At 35.9% G+C, this 19,318-nt stretch overlaps 1 protein-coding gene across 3 annotated transcripts in view; it reads left to right on the top strand.

The window, feature by feature from the left end:
- Positions 1 to 19,318, top strand: part of LOC118188875 (phosphoserine phosphatase-like) — a 157,259-nt gene that overhangs the window by 50,682 nt on the left and 87,259 nt on the right. The window lies entirely within an intron of this gene.

Below are 19,318 nucleotides of genomic sequence, written 5' to 3' on the forward strand. Positions count from 1 at the left end.
ATCCTTCTAACTGTGTTGTCATTTCTTGGTGTTGTCCAGCGGCTTCCATCCATTTTTCGGCCATTTCAGTTCGATAAGTGTTCGGGCGCCAATATAACGTTGCGCGCCTCTAACTAGCACGCAACCAAGAGGTGACTGTGAAAAGCTTGTATAAACCACAGAGTCTTATAAAGGGTTTAAGTCCCTTTTTATTCAACGTAATAAATTACAATGGCGTCCTCTTGACGCTTACAGACTGTGCCCACTAGGCAGTCAAATAAAAATAAGAACCTGAAAAGAAAGTAAAGACAATATTCTAACTACGAGGCTCTCTAAAATAACTAACTCACCGCGTTTTACAAATACCGCAGCTAATTCAGCAGACTTGAAGCTCACTGGAACAATTGCAACTACTTCCCGCCAAGCACATAGGCCGCAACGCGGGGTTCTTCAATTCTCGATTTCTACCTCCGCGCTCGCTAAGTAAGAATAACTCTCTCACCGAACTCGTTTCCTTCTATTTAAATCATACTACTTCCGCTGATAATTTGAATCCTTGCGCGTTCTACTCAAATTTACATATTCTGGCATTGGCAGTTCCAGGGGAAAGTAAGGCTTGACAGGAAAGATAGTTTAAACTTAAAATAAATGTTAGTTAAAATAAATATAAACCCTACACATTAATGCTTAGAAAATAATCGATGATTTTTCCAAGAAAGAAAAGTCAAGAAACGATTTTAAAGCTGTAAGGTATTTCCCCCGCGTTCCTAGCATGCCTTCGTGGTGTGGTGGTCTGCACGCTGGGCGCCTAATATAGAGGTCCATGGTTCGATTCCCGGCGAAGTGTTGCTCATTTTTTCATCACTCCTGCTTCCAAAATACCTAATGTCTCTACAGTGACGCCCGAACTAAAAGGGTGTTAGATGATGATTCTCTTCACGCAGGATTTGGCGACTGGGAAATAGTCTAAAAGATATCTAATGTAATTTTTTTTATAATAAAGTTTTTAAAGTGAATAATTAATAATTTAGAATTCATATTTAAGTCAGAAGTTAGGGAATGCTAATTAAAGTATTAAGAGATGTAAAAAGGAATCCAGGCCAGAAGTCGTCGAGCTGATGAGCGTATGCATAAAGGCAAGGTTAGGCGGACACTGGTAATTTGAATACGATAAGTAAGATATAAATGCTATGAACGTAAGACTAAAAAGAATGCATATCAGATACAATAACAGAAGGTTTACATAAAAAAGTAAAGGCATTATAAAAAATATTACATAATATATACATTCAGTTGTGCCATGGGCCTGTCCATATTCGCTGAGTCATTGTAGTCATAATTGCAAATCTTAGTGGCAGGATTGTAATTGTTTTTTGTCTTTCATGAAAGCCTTTAGAAAGTTTATAATAATGTGAGCGTGGTTGCTAAATACCCAGTTCTTCATAAATTTTGCGGTTGTATCATTCTGCTTTAACTATTTCCCTAAGAACAGAATTTTGGCAAATCTGTAATTTTTTCCTATTACAATTTTTGGTATAGGCCCAAACTGGATTAGCATAAGATAGGATGGAGAACGGACTTATAAATGAGTAACTTGTTGTCAATTGATAAAACACTGTTTCGAGCAATTAAGGGGTTAGTTTAGCTTTACGAACTCGAAACTTTTGGATAATAGATGTAATGTGTTGAGCCCATGTTGAGGATCACCTCAAGATTAGGGACCTGCTTGGCTCAGAGAATAGGGGTGCCACAGAAAATGAGATTTTTCTTGATTTTTTTTTTTTTTTTTTGTGTGTGTGTGTGTGTGTGTGTGTGTGAACATAATATCTAGTGTTTTATCCACGTTGACTTAAATTTTCCATTTTGTAAGCCAAGTTTCTAATGTATGGATGTAGTTTTGTAACCGTTGAATGACTGGACCTACGAATGCACTTTATGCTAGGATCGAAGTGTCGTCTGTATGCATAGCTAATGTTGTGTCGTGTGCGGATGGTATGTCATTCAGTAAATGTTAAAAAGTGTGGGTCCGAGTAAGGATTCATGTGGAACGCCAGCCTGGATGTCATGGCTTGTGGAAGTTTGCGCCAGACGTGAACGACGAAGTGCCTACCGGTTAAGTAGAAATTAATAATGTTAATGATGTAGCCAGGGAAGCCCAGGGCGTGTAATTTGTAGGTGAGAGCATCCAGCCAGACTCGATCAAAAGCTTTAGCAATGTCTAGAAGCAGTCCTCCAGTGATCTTGCGCGTTGCCATTCCCTCAGAGATGGTTTCTGCTACTCGATAGAGCTGGTTAATTGTTGACAGTTGCTTCATAAAACCAAACTAGTGTGGTCTGATGATTGTTATTGCTTTCTATGTAGTCGTTGATTCTCTTGAGTAGGATAGGTTCACATATTTTACTAATGGAAGAGAGTAAACTGATAAGGCGATATGACTCAGGTTTAGATGGAGGTTTTCCGGGTTTGAGGATCGGAATGATTTTCGCAGTTTTCCAAAATTGAGGAAAGTGCTGCCATTTCAGAATAAGGTTTCAAATTCTAGAAATAGTGAAAATGATCTTGATTGGGAATTTTTTTATTATACAGTAGGTTATGGAATCTATTGCCAGGATATTTCTTCTTCTTGATTCTTTTGATGTATGCATAGACTTCTGACGGTAAGGCTGGAATGATATTGTCAGTGCTTGGATTTGTTAGGAAGTTGGAGTGAAAGCTATGAACTAGATTTTCTGTTGTAGTGTCATGAATGTTGTTTGTGTGAAATTGAGATTCCAGATGCATAGCTAACAGTTCTGCATTCTCAATTTCAGTGTAATGGATCCTTTGTGGGCTTTTAAGGGGCGGAATGTTGTTGTGGGGTTTCGTATACCTTTTAATGGTTTTTCACAGTGAGTTGTCGTAAACGGAAGGATTTTCCAATCAAATAAAGTTGCTGTTATTGTGACTAATCTCGCTTGTCTGACAGCAGAACAAGCCCATTACATTCATCGCGGCAATGAGAAGAAGATTACGCATGTCGTTGGGCACATGATTGTTATTGGGCACCATGTAGGTGACAATACGATATTTCCCAGTTCCTCCCCCCTCTCCAATTTTGAGGGAGAATACCCCGAGGGTGAATCAGAGGGTCTCTCACCTCTCTTTCCCTCCCACAACAGAGGACATTCGGCTCGCTATGTGTTTAAATTGCCTCCATGTCGCAAACACACTATACATTTAACAAACATCCTTACTACCTATGGGATTCAAACTCAGACTCTTCGGTAAGGTAACTAAAGTGTCAAAACGTTAATTTCAACTCTAGTGAAAAGCGAAAATTTAAAAAATTAGGTATAGTAACGGTTGCGTAAGGGGTAAAAGATGCATATCTGGAGATTTCCTCAGGTTTAGAGTGATTTATTTGGAAAAGCCCGTAAGGGATCTGCTTAAGAGATTCGATGACTTCGTGCAGAACTTACTAAGGAATGCTGGCTCTTACTCACGTTACACATGGGGAAAATCACGAATGTGCCCATGCAAACAGCCCTTTCGCCTGAAATCGAACTCTCAGGGTTCAGCGACTTTACCGTTTAGCTGCTGGTGGGCTTAGAGATTCCATCCAAAACTTTAGTTCGAGTTTTAAAAAGTGCTGCAACAGTAACTGTATGAAAGGCAGCGAGGACGATTTTGTGTATGAAGGAGGACACTAGTAAGGAAAGTACTTAAAGTAATGATTGAATACATCCAGACTTCCCATTGAATGAAACTGAATTTTAAAAACTATTCGAAAACTCGGAATCTGACATGAACTTTGAAGGATTTATATCATTTTTTTGTTTTTTCATAAAGTTGCCCAAAAAGTACTCAAAAAGGAAAAGTACTCAAAAGTTATCCAAAAAGCCAATCAAAATACCCAAAAAAGTAAAAAAATGTTAATGATTTTTTTCCTTTGTAACTTTTTACAAGCTAATTATTTACAGTATTGTACTATTATTTCTGGAATACATTCTGGTACTTCTCTGTTAGCCGGACTTAAATTTCCCCAACATCAGATTTTTCGTTCTGTCGTCGGCGCAACAAACTAACAATAGAAACAATTTCGCAAATAAAACACCTCATTTTCATTAAACGAATAACTTATTTCATTTAAAAGGATGTTTGTTTCGTAAATTTGGGAAATATAAACTAAAGGAATAAAATCGGGCTATATTTGGCGATTTATCGCTTTCGCCCTGCTAACGGAAAATTACCTATGTTTTTTTGCAAGATTAGCGGATCCGCATGTAAGCCGACTTCGTAATTTAGCTCTAGGAAAAGTTCCAAAAATTCTCGGGTTATACACGGAAGTATACAGTAGGTACGCGAATACTTTCTAATACCGTAAATTTTACCGCTAGGAGTCTCCAACTGGCTTAAACCTGTTCCTGCATTTCATTCTTGTCTTGCAGAATTTCCCATTTCACCTTTCTGATCGATATGGTTTTCATTCCTAATTCATCTGGAAAATTCAAAAAAGGATTAGCCTTGAATTTTGATAGTTAAGTTTCGTTCTTGTGATTAAAAAGTACCGGAAATTATTCCAAAAAGCACATTCATTGAAAAAATATTTATAATTTATTTTTTATTTATTTATTTTTTTTTTAATATAATTCTCTCCAACTGCGATAGACTTACGTCGACGCTTTTCTGCTCACCGAAACAGGTATTAAAATCACTTTCGTGGAACTCCTTCAAAAGCGAATTTGCCTTTATTGTATTGTTTCGAATTTTGTACATATACAGATAATTTTAATGAAAATATATGTGATATTGCTGTATTTTTCTGCATAATATAACATGAAAATCCAGAGAGAATTTGTTCTGCCAAAAAAGTAAGAATACAAGGGCAAGTCTGTTTAACATTCAAGTAAATGGCTATCTCGCTCATTTCGCGAGATATCGCCAAGCTGGCAACGGTTTGGGGGACTAATTTTTGTCACCAACGTTGGCGAGATATAGACAAAAATCTCCAAACTTGGCGGCATCTTGGTCCGGTCTCTGTATCATCGTAATAGCTTTTGTAATTGAATAACTGTAATTGATTTTTATGTAACTGTAACTGTATCCGACCCTCGTATGCCTTCCAGTAATTTCGAGAAGCAGAAAGTACTAGAAATAACTCGGATGGCGGGCGAAAACTATATATTTCACAGAAGTTGTTAGTTCAGCGTGAGTTCGGAGCGCTGAAGTGGCTCCGGGTTAGCATCGCTCTTTAGATACGCTTTGCATTGTGTTGTGTTTGACGTTCTTAGTAGTCGAAAATGTATATATTGATTGTACTCCGTGATACTGTGAAGCGTTGTGCGAATATTTTTGCGGAAAGTTCTATGCAATGTCTCTTTTGATAAAATTGAGCATTCATTCTGTTACGAACCCGTACACACGCAACAGTATGAATAGACTCAAAATGGAGACCACGACGCAGAATTTTGACTGTAGGAGTAAGAAATGTCACACGATGCTATGATACGATACGAAGGACGCAGCCCGACCCTCCTGGCAGACTTAACGTCGCCCTATGGCCTTTTTGCGGGCTGCGCCAGAGCAAGCTAGAAACAACACCTTCAACAAACAGACATAAAGAAAATAACTAAAAAACAAAATTAAAATTAAAATCCCTACTGCAATTAATCTTCTCCATCATTTTCCTTGCAATTATTTTTAGTCTCTTAAAATCATTTAAAATATAATATATATTAAAAACATCTTTTTTCTTAAACTCGTTCCTGATATCAGTAAAATATTTACATGTTTCCACATAATGCTCCGCAGTGCCCGGTTCTTTACAGATATCACAGATGTCAGACTCTTGTAATTTAAACCTTTTAAAATAGAAAGGAAAACGGCCTGTAATTATTTGGTTAACGTCAATGTCTGTATAATATAAACATTTTTTTGAGCAAATTTCATATAATCTTTATTTCGATCAGACCTTTACCACTCCTCCCTCCATTTATCATAAATATAATTTTTCATAATAGTCGCAGCTTTCCTTGTTGATCCCTGTACATCAGTATCACGAGCATTAATATCGGTAATTGCCTCTTTGGCCAGTGCGTCCGCCCTCTCATTTCCAAAATGTCCAACGTGTGCCTTGACCCAATTAAACACAATATTTTGATCTTCTCACAAGTCTTTACATAATTCTCTAATATCTACCATTAAAAGGTTGTCTTGATCAGGTCGTGAGAGAGCTTGAAGAACTGTCACAATAAATATGCATATCATATTTCCTTTTAAGAGTCTTCTTAATCCATTTCAGTGAATAAAAAATAGCCATAGCTTCCGCTTGATAAACTGAGTTATAAATATTGAGTTTAAATTTATTATTCTCAGTCTCTGTTCCATAATAATATATAACATATGCGAAAGCAATGGCGTCTCCCAGACCTGCATAGTACTGCATAGGAGCACTAGAAGACCCCTGAGGGCAATCCTTGCTAGAATCAATAGTTATAGATTGACCACCTTCATTCTCATACACAATCTTCCTTGTATTAAAATAATCTATAATAATGTTTAAAACATTCCTTGGTATCTTCAATCCAAGTAACTTGACAAGGAGTGACGGCCAACGAATACAGTCGAATGCTCCAGTAACATCAAAAGAGACGGCCACCACATCATCTATCTTTTTATTATCTCTTATAAAATTAATAACATAATATAATACATCCTCTGTGCTCTGCCCGGCACAAAAACCATATTGATTAGAAGACATAAATTTCTTCGTTTTTATATAACATTGTAAGCGATTTGCAATCAGTTTGTCCTGCACTTTTACCGTAACCTTTAAGAGACATAGTGGCCTCATTCTGCCATTACTTTTAGGTATGAACTAGTTTTGCAATTTTCCAAACCTCAGGAAAGAGATAATGTAACAAACATTTATTGTATAAATGCCGGAAAAAGCTAGTATAAAACTCAAACATCTTCACTATGCCCGCATGTATACCGTTCAAACCAGAGTAGTAACCTTGTAGGAAGCTGTGTAATAACCGTCCGAATCTCATCCAGCATGAATTCTTTATCATCGGCATTACATTCATTTATTTTTTCTAAGATGAAATCAAAATTATTCTGTATAGGAATACCAGTTCCCAAGATCTCATCTAAAATTTCCCTTTTCACATGCTTTATATTTTCTTCTCGATTACCATCAGGCCTTTTCAACAAAAGGTGAAAAGGGGAATACCTTTTCACCTTTTGAGTTGCATGTATAAAAAATCCATCATAATAACAATTACTTTTCAGAAAGTAATTTAATTTACTTTCATATTTTGATTTCTTAATTAATTTTTTATACATTGTTAATTCTCTCTTATAGCAGATTCTTCTATGAATTCTAATTTCTTCCAAAATGCATCTCACCTGATAGGATTTTCTTAATGACCGAACTCTTTTCTTTAACCTAGTTAACTCCGGCGACCAGCAAGAGATTTTATTATCTGGTCTTTTTTTAATTCGAAGCAATTTATTTGTATGCAATACAAGATCTTTCTCCATCTTCAAAATAATTTCATCCAACTGGGACTTAAAACTAGCCCTTATAATTCTCTCTTGATAACTCGTAATCTTCCTTTTCATTTTTACACAAAATCTCTTAATAGGAATTGGATTCCTCGTAATAGTATAGGAACTAATTTCTCTATATACAATTCCATCCGCATCTAAAATCAAATATTTATGGTCACTAAGAGTCAATTCATCCGAAATAATAAAATTATAGTCTGGAACACTTATATTTGAACCAGGTCAGTATATCCAACTCCAACTGTAGATAAAAAGTGGCGGCAGAATCAAAATTATTGAATAATAAAAGATTTCTATATAAAATAAAGTCGTTCACTAAAACTCCTCTCGCATCAACCGATGCAGCTCCCGAAGTAAAATGCTTTGCATTAAAATCTCAAAAAATTAAAATTTTGTATATAAATTTAAAATGTCATCCAATTCAAAGAGATATAAATTTATATCTTCTGCTGGGAAAAAATAAACACACACAACACACTCATGAATCTTTACCAGTATTAATTATTATAGAGGTGATAATATCTAAAGAATAATCCCCAATAAAATTAATCCCACGATGCTATATCAGATGAGTAAGCAGTAAGATGCATCGCCTGCATTGATGACGATACTTTCAAGAAACCAATTCTGCAGCATTATGAAGACCAAGCTCTTAGAGCAAAAATGAGTTTCTGAGTGAACAATTTTCTCTGATTTAGTAGACTGTGTTTAAGAGTTTTTTGGAAAAAACTATTTTAGAAATTTGCTTGAGATTTAAAATTTCGCATTTGGGTTTTTTACAACACATGTGGGATTTTTACGTTTTGGGTTTTTTAAATTTCGCATTTGGGTTTTTGTTAGTATGCGAGTTATTTATTAAATTACAAGAGGATATAGTTTTTTCATTTATATTATATTTTTAAATTGGAAAATTGTAAACCTAATATGGTAACGTTAGAAGAAAAATCTATGCCAATTAAACTTGGACAATAAATAAAGCAATCATGCAAAAGGATCATCCACTGTGAGGAAAGAAAAAAAATTTTCTCCAATCACAGCCAACATCAAAATATACAGCTGTAATTGCACATTAGATACATAAAATAAAAAATATTATGACTAATCTTATCACAATACAATTTGGAAAACCACGTTTCTACCGATAAGAAAATTACCGGAGGATTTTTATCTCTGAAGGTTTACTCAAGCATTTATCTACGTCAAAGTATTAGTCATCACAGATAAAATGTTTCCATTTCATGTATTATGTCAGAATGCTGATACACTTTTGACAAACCGCATCAAGGATACTTCTTATCATTGTGGCTGAGCTTGCATCTTATCGTACAAATAGTAAAAGACTTGCTTCATTTTAGGAGTAAAACATATCAAGAAATATTTGTCTGAAAGTTTTATTACGAAGATAAAGTCGGAAGCTTTAAGATGATGAAATAAAAATATACTACCGTCACTTTATAATAAAATAGGTCTCATAAAAATTTTAGAATTGTATGAATGAGAATGTTAAACATATGAGCTGTGGTGTTGCGCGGCCCCAACCTACACGCAACAATAATAGTGACTGCTATGAACTGAAAAGTACACAAAACTCTTAAGAAGAGTTTAACTCCCTTTTTATTCTACTTTAGAAGTTACAGATGCGTGCACTTGACGCTCACAAACTACGCCGACCCGGCGGTAAAATAAAAATAAGAAACTAAAAATGTATAATAACAAGTTACTACCTACGAGGCTCTCTAAACGTAACTAACCTAACCGCGTTCTAAGATACCGCTGATATTTCAGCAAACTTCTGAATATTAAGTTGAAAGATTCAACTATCTGCCGAGGCAAGCACACAGGCCGAAACGCGCGGTTCTTCAATTTCTACCTAGCCACCTTCACGCTCGTGAAGCAAGAAAGCACACATTCGAACTCGTTTCCCTTCTATTTGACTCAAATTTACTTCCGCTGAAAATCTGAATACTTTGCGCGTTCTACTAAATTTTACATACTCTGGCATTGGCAATTCTAGGGGAAAGTAACACTTGACAAAAAAGATAATTTAAACTTAAAATAAATGTTAGTTAAAATAAATATAAACCCTACATTTGCCGCTGCCAGAATTTGGTAAACTTGGAAGCAGGTCCTAGAAACGACCAGTTGAAGAGTTTCCATATTCTGAACTAAGAGCCTCGTTTACATAAAACAAACTGTTTTTTCACAAATTAGAATAAATTTCTGTAGATAATCATTTTACCCTCTCTTCTTACAGCAACCTTTCCTGGACTTCAGCAATCAATCTGTTCTCTTCCTTCCAGCATCTGGAAGGAATAAGTATCAGTATCTTTCTAAATACATTATAATTTACACTTTCTTGACACTGTATAAAGTTTTTGTTCGTTTTATTTTTCTTAATTACTGCTTAATTCACATTCATTCAAGTATTCAAACATGAATTTAATTTTACCCTGGCTCTCCACCATGTGTGGTGTCAAACGGGAATATTCGTGTTTTAGTATTGCAACACTTCCCCTAACCACAATGATTTGTTAGAATTCAACGAGCAAATAGACACACCTTACTTGACATTCTAAAACTCGATGAGCTATTTTAACATTCTTAAAATTCAAGTGTAGGTGTAGAACCCTACAAAACACATTTATTCTAACTTCCCCCTCATTCATCTCTAGACATGCAGGCTTTCGCTCTAAAGCATGATTTTATCTGCTGTTTAATACTTAAACTTTAATTCATTTCTTTCGAGTATTTACTTTTAGCATCAAAAATTTTATGCTTCTAGACTAAATTCTATTTTTACATAACTTTCAAGTATTTACGTATATTTACAAAATTCTAATACATATGATTTTTACAATTTACCATAAAATGAATAAGAGAAAAATAAATTTTTACTTCACGCATTCTTCGCCAAGCTGGCGGCACTGAAACTAAATTTCTCATTAATACAAGAATACGAAGTTATTTTACTTTCGGCCAAATTTTGGCTTTAACATAACAGAATTAGTCTTTTGACCAACAGGAACTGCTTGTTCTTAGATTTTATACTTGAAGAAAATAATACTTTTTGCTTTAGCTAAATAAAGTAAAACAAAACCAAGTCTCAACCGAGACAAACTGACTTCCGTCAAAACATAGAACTTCGTAATTTACGCATAACATTTCGGAACAATAGAAAAATTTTATAGAAGATTTTAACTTATCTTTGAGTTTTCGATGATTGGAACTCCGACATCCTCTTCTGGCAGAACTGCTCCCATGTTATGGAATTCATCGAAGTAAGTCGTCTCCTTTGTGTTTTTCGAGTTTCGTCCATGTTGATTTTTCTTTTTCGCCCTCTGTATGCAGGCCTCTTGGGGTTGTAGTCGTCGGGTTGCTGTCTTTTCCGTTTTGCCCCTGGACAGCTGGTCTTGGCGTCCTCCGGTCTGTAATCGTGCTTGAATTTCTTCTGGTGGTGGTGGTCTTTTCGTTCCTCCTGCTGCCTTTTCGTTCTCGTGAACGGCGGCCTTGTTTGCTCCTGACTATCTGGCCCTGGAAGTGTTTTCCTCGATGCAGAATTTCTACTGCGATACGTTGTAACTGATCTTTTCCTCTTTACCAGAGATTCTTTACACGGCGGCGTTGCTTTCTTGTATTTCTTAAATGCTGGAGTCTGAACATTTTCCTTTCTTCTTTTCGGTACCGTCGCATGACTTGTAGAAGGGCTAGGTTTCTCTTCAGTTCTCTGCTTCTTGGGTGGTGGAGCGGGTGACGTTACTTCTTGACCTTCCACTTCTTTTACGCTTGAGTCCTGCAAGAAATTTTAAGGATTCCAAAATCATTTTGATTATAATATTTTTTCACCTGGTCGGGACTTGCTTTACAGATTTCCCCTCTCTCGTTCTTAAGGTACACTACGACTCCCTTGATTTCCTGAATTACATAGGGGCCTTCAAATTTTGGAGCCAACTTTGCAGTAAAATTGTCTGGGGCACTTGATAAAGAAAATTTCCGCTTCAACACTTTATCCCCAACTTTAAAATCTGCTTCACGGCGTTTTCTATCATAGTATAATTTTTGTCTATTTCTTGCCGTATCCGACCTTTTAACCGCCTAGTCAATGAGTTTTTGCACATCTTTTTGTTTGAACTCTTGCTCTCTTTGCACAAAGAATAATTTATCTAGTGGCGTAATTAACTTCCGTCCTAAAAATAATTCTGCTGGAGTTTTCCCCGTAATATCGTGATTTGGTGTTCTTAAAGCATAAGCTAACTGATTTATGTAGCCATCCCAGCGCTTGTGATGTGTGCTAACATAACTTCGAATTATTTTTACAATATTTTTATTAACTCTTTCTGCTATGTTTGCCTGTGGTCTATACGGAACCATTTTGATATGGCGTATGCCAAGTCCAGTGCAAGTGTTTTCAAATATTTGGCTAACGAATTGTTGACCGTTATCGGTAATGACTTTTATCGGTGTACCGTATTTTAAAATGTATCTGTGTAAGAATGCATCTGCGACTGTTTTGGCTGACGGGCGTTTAAGTGGAACAATTTCTGTGCATTTTGAAAAATGATCTACAATTACTAAAAGAAAACGATTTTTATTTAACTCACTCTGGGGGAAAGGACCAAGAAGATCTATGCCTAAAATTTCATTCGGAAATGTAGCGCGAATGCTATTTAAGTACCCGGCCGGGCTGTAATTAATGTCATTTATTAACTGACATTGATTGCAGGACCTGACATACGCAGTTACTGTTTTATATAATTGCGGGAAATATACCGCCTCGCGTACCCTTTTTAAAGTCTTTCTGACCCCTAAATGACCCGCTGTTTTCGCGTCGTGTAATTCCTTCAAAATGCTTATTCGAAGCGAGGGCTGGGATGACTGGTTTGTATTCGAAATTTTCGTTTGTTGTTTTCGTATAAAATAATAAATTATCTATTATTTCATAGTTTTCTGCTCTATTTCTTATTGAATCGATATCTGTGTGTTCAAAGTTTTCGGGGTCTTTCAAATACGCATAGATACTTCCAAATTCAAGGTTCAGCTTTCAATTCAGCAATAATTGTTTCTCTAGAATCTAAAATTTTTGATGTCAACACAGCGCATTTGAGTTAATTTTCTTCATCGTCCAGTTTTATACGAGAAAGTGCGTCAGCTACATTGTTTTCCTTACCCGGTTTATATTTTATTGTGATATTATATTCTTGGAGTTTTAAAACCCATCTTATTAACCTGGGCGTTAGGTTTTTCCCCGAGTAAAGTCTACCAACAGCCGCATGATCCGAAAAGACTGTTACTGGCGCTTTGCCGAAATAAACTCGAAATTTGTGTACAGCCATTAAATACGGCTAAGGTTTCTCTCTCTGTAGCTGTATAATTCCTTTGTGTAGGGTTCAAAGTTTTACTAAAAAAATGCCAAAGGATGGCCATTTTGCATGAGAACAGCACCTACAGCATAGTCCGACGCATCTGCTGCAATTTCCAAGTTTTCGTTCCCCTCCGGGAATTTCAAAACGGGCATTGATGAGCGCTTCTTTTAACCCTTCAAATGCAATATTTGCTTCTGCTGTCCACGTGAATTTACTTTTCTTTCTTTTAATTACTAACAAGGGTTCAACAATATTAGCAAAATCTTTTATGAACGACCGATAATAAGAACATAACCCAAGGAAAGAAGAAAGTTTCTTGGCGGTGTTGGGAGGTGGGAAATTCTTGATGGCTTTTATTTTTAAATCCTGAGTTTCTATACCCTTTTGCGAAATTTTATAACCCAGATATTTAAGTTCTTTAGTTGCGAACTTGCATTTTGATGCATTAATTGTAAGACCGGCCTCTTTTAATAATTTAAAACTTCTTCTAAGTCTTTAATATGTTGTTCCAACGTACTACCCGTTATAATTATATCATCTAGATAGATTAAAGTCGATTTCCCTAAGACAGGCTTTAGAATAATGTCCATAGCTCTCTGGAATGTTGACGGGGCCCCACACAACCCAAAGGGCATGCGTAAAAATGCAAAAGTGCCTGATTTTGTGATAAACGCGGTTTTATGTATGTCTTCGGGTCTCATAGCTATTTGATAGTAGCCAGACGTTAAGTCCAACGTAGTCATGTATCTCGTAGACTTAATCTTTCTAATAATTTCCTCTATAACCGGCAAAGGGTAAACTGGGAATTTAGTAACACTATTAAGCTTTCTGTAATCGATAGCAAACCTCCAAGCCCTTTTATCCGAAGGAGGAAACTCATTCTTTTTCCTACATCGATATCTGTGTACGACTGTGTGATATCTGTGTACGATAGTACGACTCTGTGTATGATAGTACGACTGGACTCGCGTACTCACTATTGATGGGCGTTTTTATTTGGTTCTTTAACATTTCCTGAATGTGTTCTTCGATGATTTGCTCTTTCTGTTTATCATAGCGGTAAGGTTTAATCCTACAGGTTTTGTCGGCAGTTAACTTTATATCATGCGTAACAATTTGACAGTTACCAGGCCGTTCTGAAAACAAATTCGAAAAAGTACTCACCACTTGCTGGATGGCTTGACTTTCATGGTCATTCAAATGGCTAAGGTCGACTTGCGGTTGTTCCACTGGTTCCACCACCCTTTGATCCATCTCCAGCACAATAGAACTTTCCTGAAAATTCACTTTGGCCTTCGCGGCTTTCAAAAACTCCTAAAAAAGTGGACTTTGCAAATTTTTTACTACAAAAATCAATACTTTAAGGCTTTCGTCTTTAACCTGTATCTGTAATGATAATTCGCCAATACATTGAAAAGTTTGTCCTTGCGCTGCTATGATTTCTGTGTTTTTATTTTTAAGTAATCGTAACCTATTAAAATTCGTCTTAAAGAAGTATCACTCATAAAATTATCTTCTGCTCCTGTATCGATGAGGGCTTCTACTGGTACATCGCCAACCAGGACTTGTATAATCGGTAATTGTGAGTTTTTTACGACAACCGTATTTAAGTATCTTCTTGAGGGTTTTTTCGAAACTTCCGGGGTCTGGACCCTCGCTTTTACAGGCCCCTCTACTCGTTTAAAGCTTTCCTTTCAACTTCTGCCTTCTGGGTACGCGGACGGTTGTTTTCAAATTTCCTTTTTGGGTCTTGACCTTCGAGCTTCGATGAGTTAGCTTGATAGCTCTTTCCCCCATAAGAGCGATTTGCGTTTTTGGTCTGCTCATTTGAAGATTGCCTTCGGAGACCTTGAGAATACGATGCCCCTCTAGCTTTTTCCGCTATTCTACGATTTTGGAACTTGACCGCCAACTCGAAGAGTTCCTGCAATGTGCTTGGGTTTCTAATTTCGAAGTAATCTTGAACAGCAGGTAGCAATCTTGGTAAGATTATTTCAATAATATCCGCGTCGGGTTTCTTCCCATACAGCATATCCGTCAGCTTAATTTTTCGCAGAATAAAGTCCGTCAACTCTTCTATATTCCGTTGATAAAAACTATATAGTTCGGCTTCTAGCTTTGTTCGGTCTTTCACTATGGAGAAGGCCTTTAATAATGATTTTTTGAAATTTTCAAAGGTATATGTTTTGCCTCCGAATTCCCCTAATAAAAATTTACCTATATTCTTCCACCATAGCGAGGCCTGTCCTCTTAGTGCAGATGTGGCAATGGCAACTTTTTGTCTTTCAGGCATAGGTTAGAGCTGGAAATGATTTTCGAGGCCTTCTAGAAATATCGCCACCGAATTTTTTCCGCCGAAATTGACGTTTGGCTTGATTGATGCTCTCATCGTCTGGACCAGGTATCCAAATCCTTCCAATTGGCTTGCCATTTCTTGTTGTTGGACTTGTCCACAAGCTTCCATCCAGTTTTCGGCCATTTCAGTTCGACATGTGTTCGGGCGCCAGTGTGGTGTTGCGCGGCCCCAACCTACACGCAACAATAATAGTGACTGCTATGAACTGGAAAGTACGCATAGAAGGGTTAAGAAGGAACATATAAGAAGGAATGCATAGAAGGGGCGCTTAAGAAGGGTTTAACTCCCTTTTTATTCTACTTTAGAAGTTACAGAGGCGTGCACTTGACGCTCACAAACTACGCCGACCCGGCGGTAAAATAAAAATAAGAAACTAAAAATGTATAATAACAAGTTACTACCTACGAGGCTCTCTAAACGTAACTAACCTAACCGCGTTCTAAGATACCGCTGATATTTCAGCAAACTTCTGAATATTAAGTTGAAAGATTCAACTATCTGCCGAGGCAAGCACACAGGCCGAAACGCGCGGTTCTTCAATTTCTACCTAGCCACCTTCACGCTCGTGAAGCAAGAAAGCACACATTCGAACTCGTTTCCCTTCTATTTAACTCAAATTTACTTCCGCTGAAAATCTGAATACTTTGCGCGTTCTACTAAATTTTACATACTCTGGCATTGGCAATTCCAGGGGAAAGTAAGGCTTGACAGGAAAGATAGTTTAAACTTAAAATAAATGTTAGTTAAAATAAATATAAACCCTACAGAGCAAATGCAAACTAAAAAATATCAATGACTACAGATGAAATTTTTATTTATCAACATGGTCTTTTTTCTATTACAAAAACTGCTGTTGTAATGTAATTAATATTATCGGAAAGATTTCATCGTATTATGAATATATTAACTAAGGAAATTACTAAAAACAATAACAAATTTTATTTTAATGAAATGCTAAAATTATTTTTGAATTTTTCTATTTTTATATTATCTTCTACTCTATTATATTCTATTAAATTTTCTATATGATTTTTTGTACTGGATCGTTTCAGTCTGTGAAAATTTATTTAATTTACTATTTAGTTAAAGTTATTTTATCTTTGAACCACTTTCCAATCGCTCTTGCTTTCAACTCACACTTTCTTACTAGAATCCAAATTATTTAATTGCCTCCGAAGTAACGACGTTAAACACCAGGGTGCCTGCTCATAGTACATTACCCCTACTATAAATGAGTTAAAAATTTCGATATAAATTACGTGCCATAACTTAACTTCTGTGATTCTTACCAATATAACTCCCCCCTTTTGTAAAATAAGAATTTAGAAAAATTAAAGACGAATGCAAACAGAAAGCCGTCGAACTGGTGATGACAAGTGCAAATACCATGAGCGAATAGTGATGTAATAAAATTTACATACAATATAAAGCTATATACAATCAAATAATCACAAGATACAAAAATGCAATAAATGTACAAAAATACAATACTGTTCACATGTAACTTACTTATTCAATATAGACATGGGTGTTTGGCTATTGCGTGGGTCATTATAGTCATAATTATAAATTTGGATTACAGGATTAAATAAGTTACGCTGCTTTTCGCCAGATAGTAGAAGTAGGTTCTGATTTTAACAATTATTAATTCCTCATGCATCTTACTATTTCTGCATGCAGGTGATCCGAAGTAGAACACAATTTTGAGCAGTCTGCAATTTTTTCCTGATGGTTTTGCAGGGTGAAGAGTTGACTTTACGTGCAAGAAACTTTTTAATAATAGATGTAATGTGTGGGGGTCCACGAAAGTATTAGTGAGGATTGCCCCAAGATAAAGGACTTTGCCTAGGGCAGAGTAGATTCATAAAATCGTAGATTTCCTGTAATTGTTTTCCTTCTGGTGAGGAGTATAGCAACTGTCTTGTTAACATTGACTTGGATTTTCCATTGGGTCAGCCAGGTCTTTATTGCCTGAATGTGTTCTTGTCATCGTTGGATTACTAACGGATACACTTTACGCAAAGATTGCCGTGTCATCAGCGTACATTGCTAATGTAGTGTTGGGTGTGCGAGGAATGTCGTCCACATGTGTATTAAACAGCGTGGGCTTTAAATGTGATCCTTGTGGGACGCCAGCAGACATAGCTCGGCGTGTAGAGTAGCTGTTAAAGAGGCGAACGACAAAGAATCTACCTTAAGGTAGGATTTAATCATGTGTGTTATGTAATCTAAACCTAGGTTGTGTATTTTGTAAATGAGAGCTCCCAACTAGACACTATCGAAAGCCTTGGCTACATCGATGAAGAGTCCGCCAGGTACCCTTTTGGGTTGGAGGCCCCTGCGATGTGCTCGACTACCCTGTAGAGCTCATGCGTCATGGACAGATTGCTCCGAAATCAAAATTGGTGGAGGAAAATTATTTAACAACCGCGTATTCAAATGAGGTAGAAAGAAGTTAATATTTAAGGCAGGGTTCCTTAAACTTTTTTCATTTGCGACCCCCTTTTATCACTGAGATTTTTTTGTGACCCCCAAGGACCCCATAATATTTGCAAAAATTTTTTGAGACCCCATAAGTATTGCGCAAATCCGACACACGCGTGAGTGAAACTGCTATTTTTTTACTTTAGGTCATTAATTTTAATTCCTAATTTTAAGACGTAGAACATGAAGATTTTAAATAAATAACAGATGAAATGACAGCGTAACGTGCAAAGCAAGAAAAATGAACTTTTATGTTATAAAAAGAAGGCATCGAAAGGTTTTTGTTTTGTTTTTCCTTTGTCTGCATTGTCTTATCTTTATCTATTTTCAGATACATTGTGTAAAAGTATTTGGTAATAGCAAAATTATTATTAGTTAAAAAATATCAAAACTGCTAATTTTTTTGGCGACCCCTGTGCAGGTCCCGCCACTTCCTTGGGTGACGCGCCCCACAGTTTAAGAAACCCTGATTTAAATAAAGGTTTTGGAAGGTGAAATCATGGCGTATTCTGCCTACCTGAAGGCCACGTTGTTATCTTGATTTTCTAACTATTAGGTTTATATGGCGTAGAGCTTTCTTGCCATCTCTTTCTTGTCTTCACTCCGACTTTCCGAGTCAGAGCCAGCTTGCGCGATATTTAACCTGTGAAGCCGTTAAGCTAATTTTGATTCATTTAATTTGAAGTTATTCATTACCTTTTGAGTTAAGCCAAAAGTGTTGATTTTTGAAAGCACGAGTTGGTGCCATCTATGAACTTTATTTGAGTAAACAAAGGGTTCTTTCTTACCATTCCCTGACTTTCTCGTACTTCAAGACTTGGAAATTATTCTCTAAATCTTCTAACATCGAGCTTAGTTTATGATAGCAAAGCACACGAGACGTTAAATCTATCATTTGTACTGATCTTATATTTTATTTGCGTCTGAATATATAGTTGATAAGTATTAAAATATGGTAAGATAGAATAAATAAATTTTTTACACGAAATCGTTGTGAGCCTTATAGTCCCCTGCTAACTTCTATTTAAAACAGTTTAGATAAAATGTATGAAACTTTCCGAAACTATTGTTATGTTCTTTAGCTAGCAGAATCCTTAATCTTCGTTTTTAATAATTTAATTTCATCTCTGAGCAAATTAAATGAAATTTCTTTGGATTTCACAAGACCTTTTTTTTTTTTTTTTTTTTTTTTTTTTTTTCAAATTCTAAATAAAATAATCTGATAATATAGAATTACTCCTTGAATTCATTTTTGAAAAGCGAAATATTTAATTATTTTGTTATTTTTATATAAATTGTTAAATATAAAATCATATCTAAGTCGTTAGATTATTTATCTTCCTGTGATGTACAGATATGTATGAATTCTGATTTCAAATTGATCAGAACTGGTTAATTAATATTCATTGAGTTAAAATAGATCAGTATTAATTAAAATTGAGGAATGTTTCAGAGCTGACTGTTTGAAATACCCAATTACGATAAAAACGTATTAAATAGCATCTAATCCTTTTTTTAAACTTTATTTTGTATTATAAATCTGGTAAACTTTAATGGGGCTAAAGAACTTCAGTTTGGTAAGTCAAT

The sequence above is a fragment of the Stegodyphus dumicola genome, chromosome 3 (assembly GCF_044657685.1).
Source record: "Stegodyphus dumicola isolate Sdum_Otavi_A_Nest chromosome 3, ASM4465768v1".
Taxonomy (NCBI): domain Eukaryota; kingdom Metazoa; phylum Arthropoda; class Arachnida; order Araneae; family Eresidae; genus Stegodyphus; species Stegodyphus dumicola.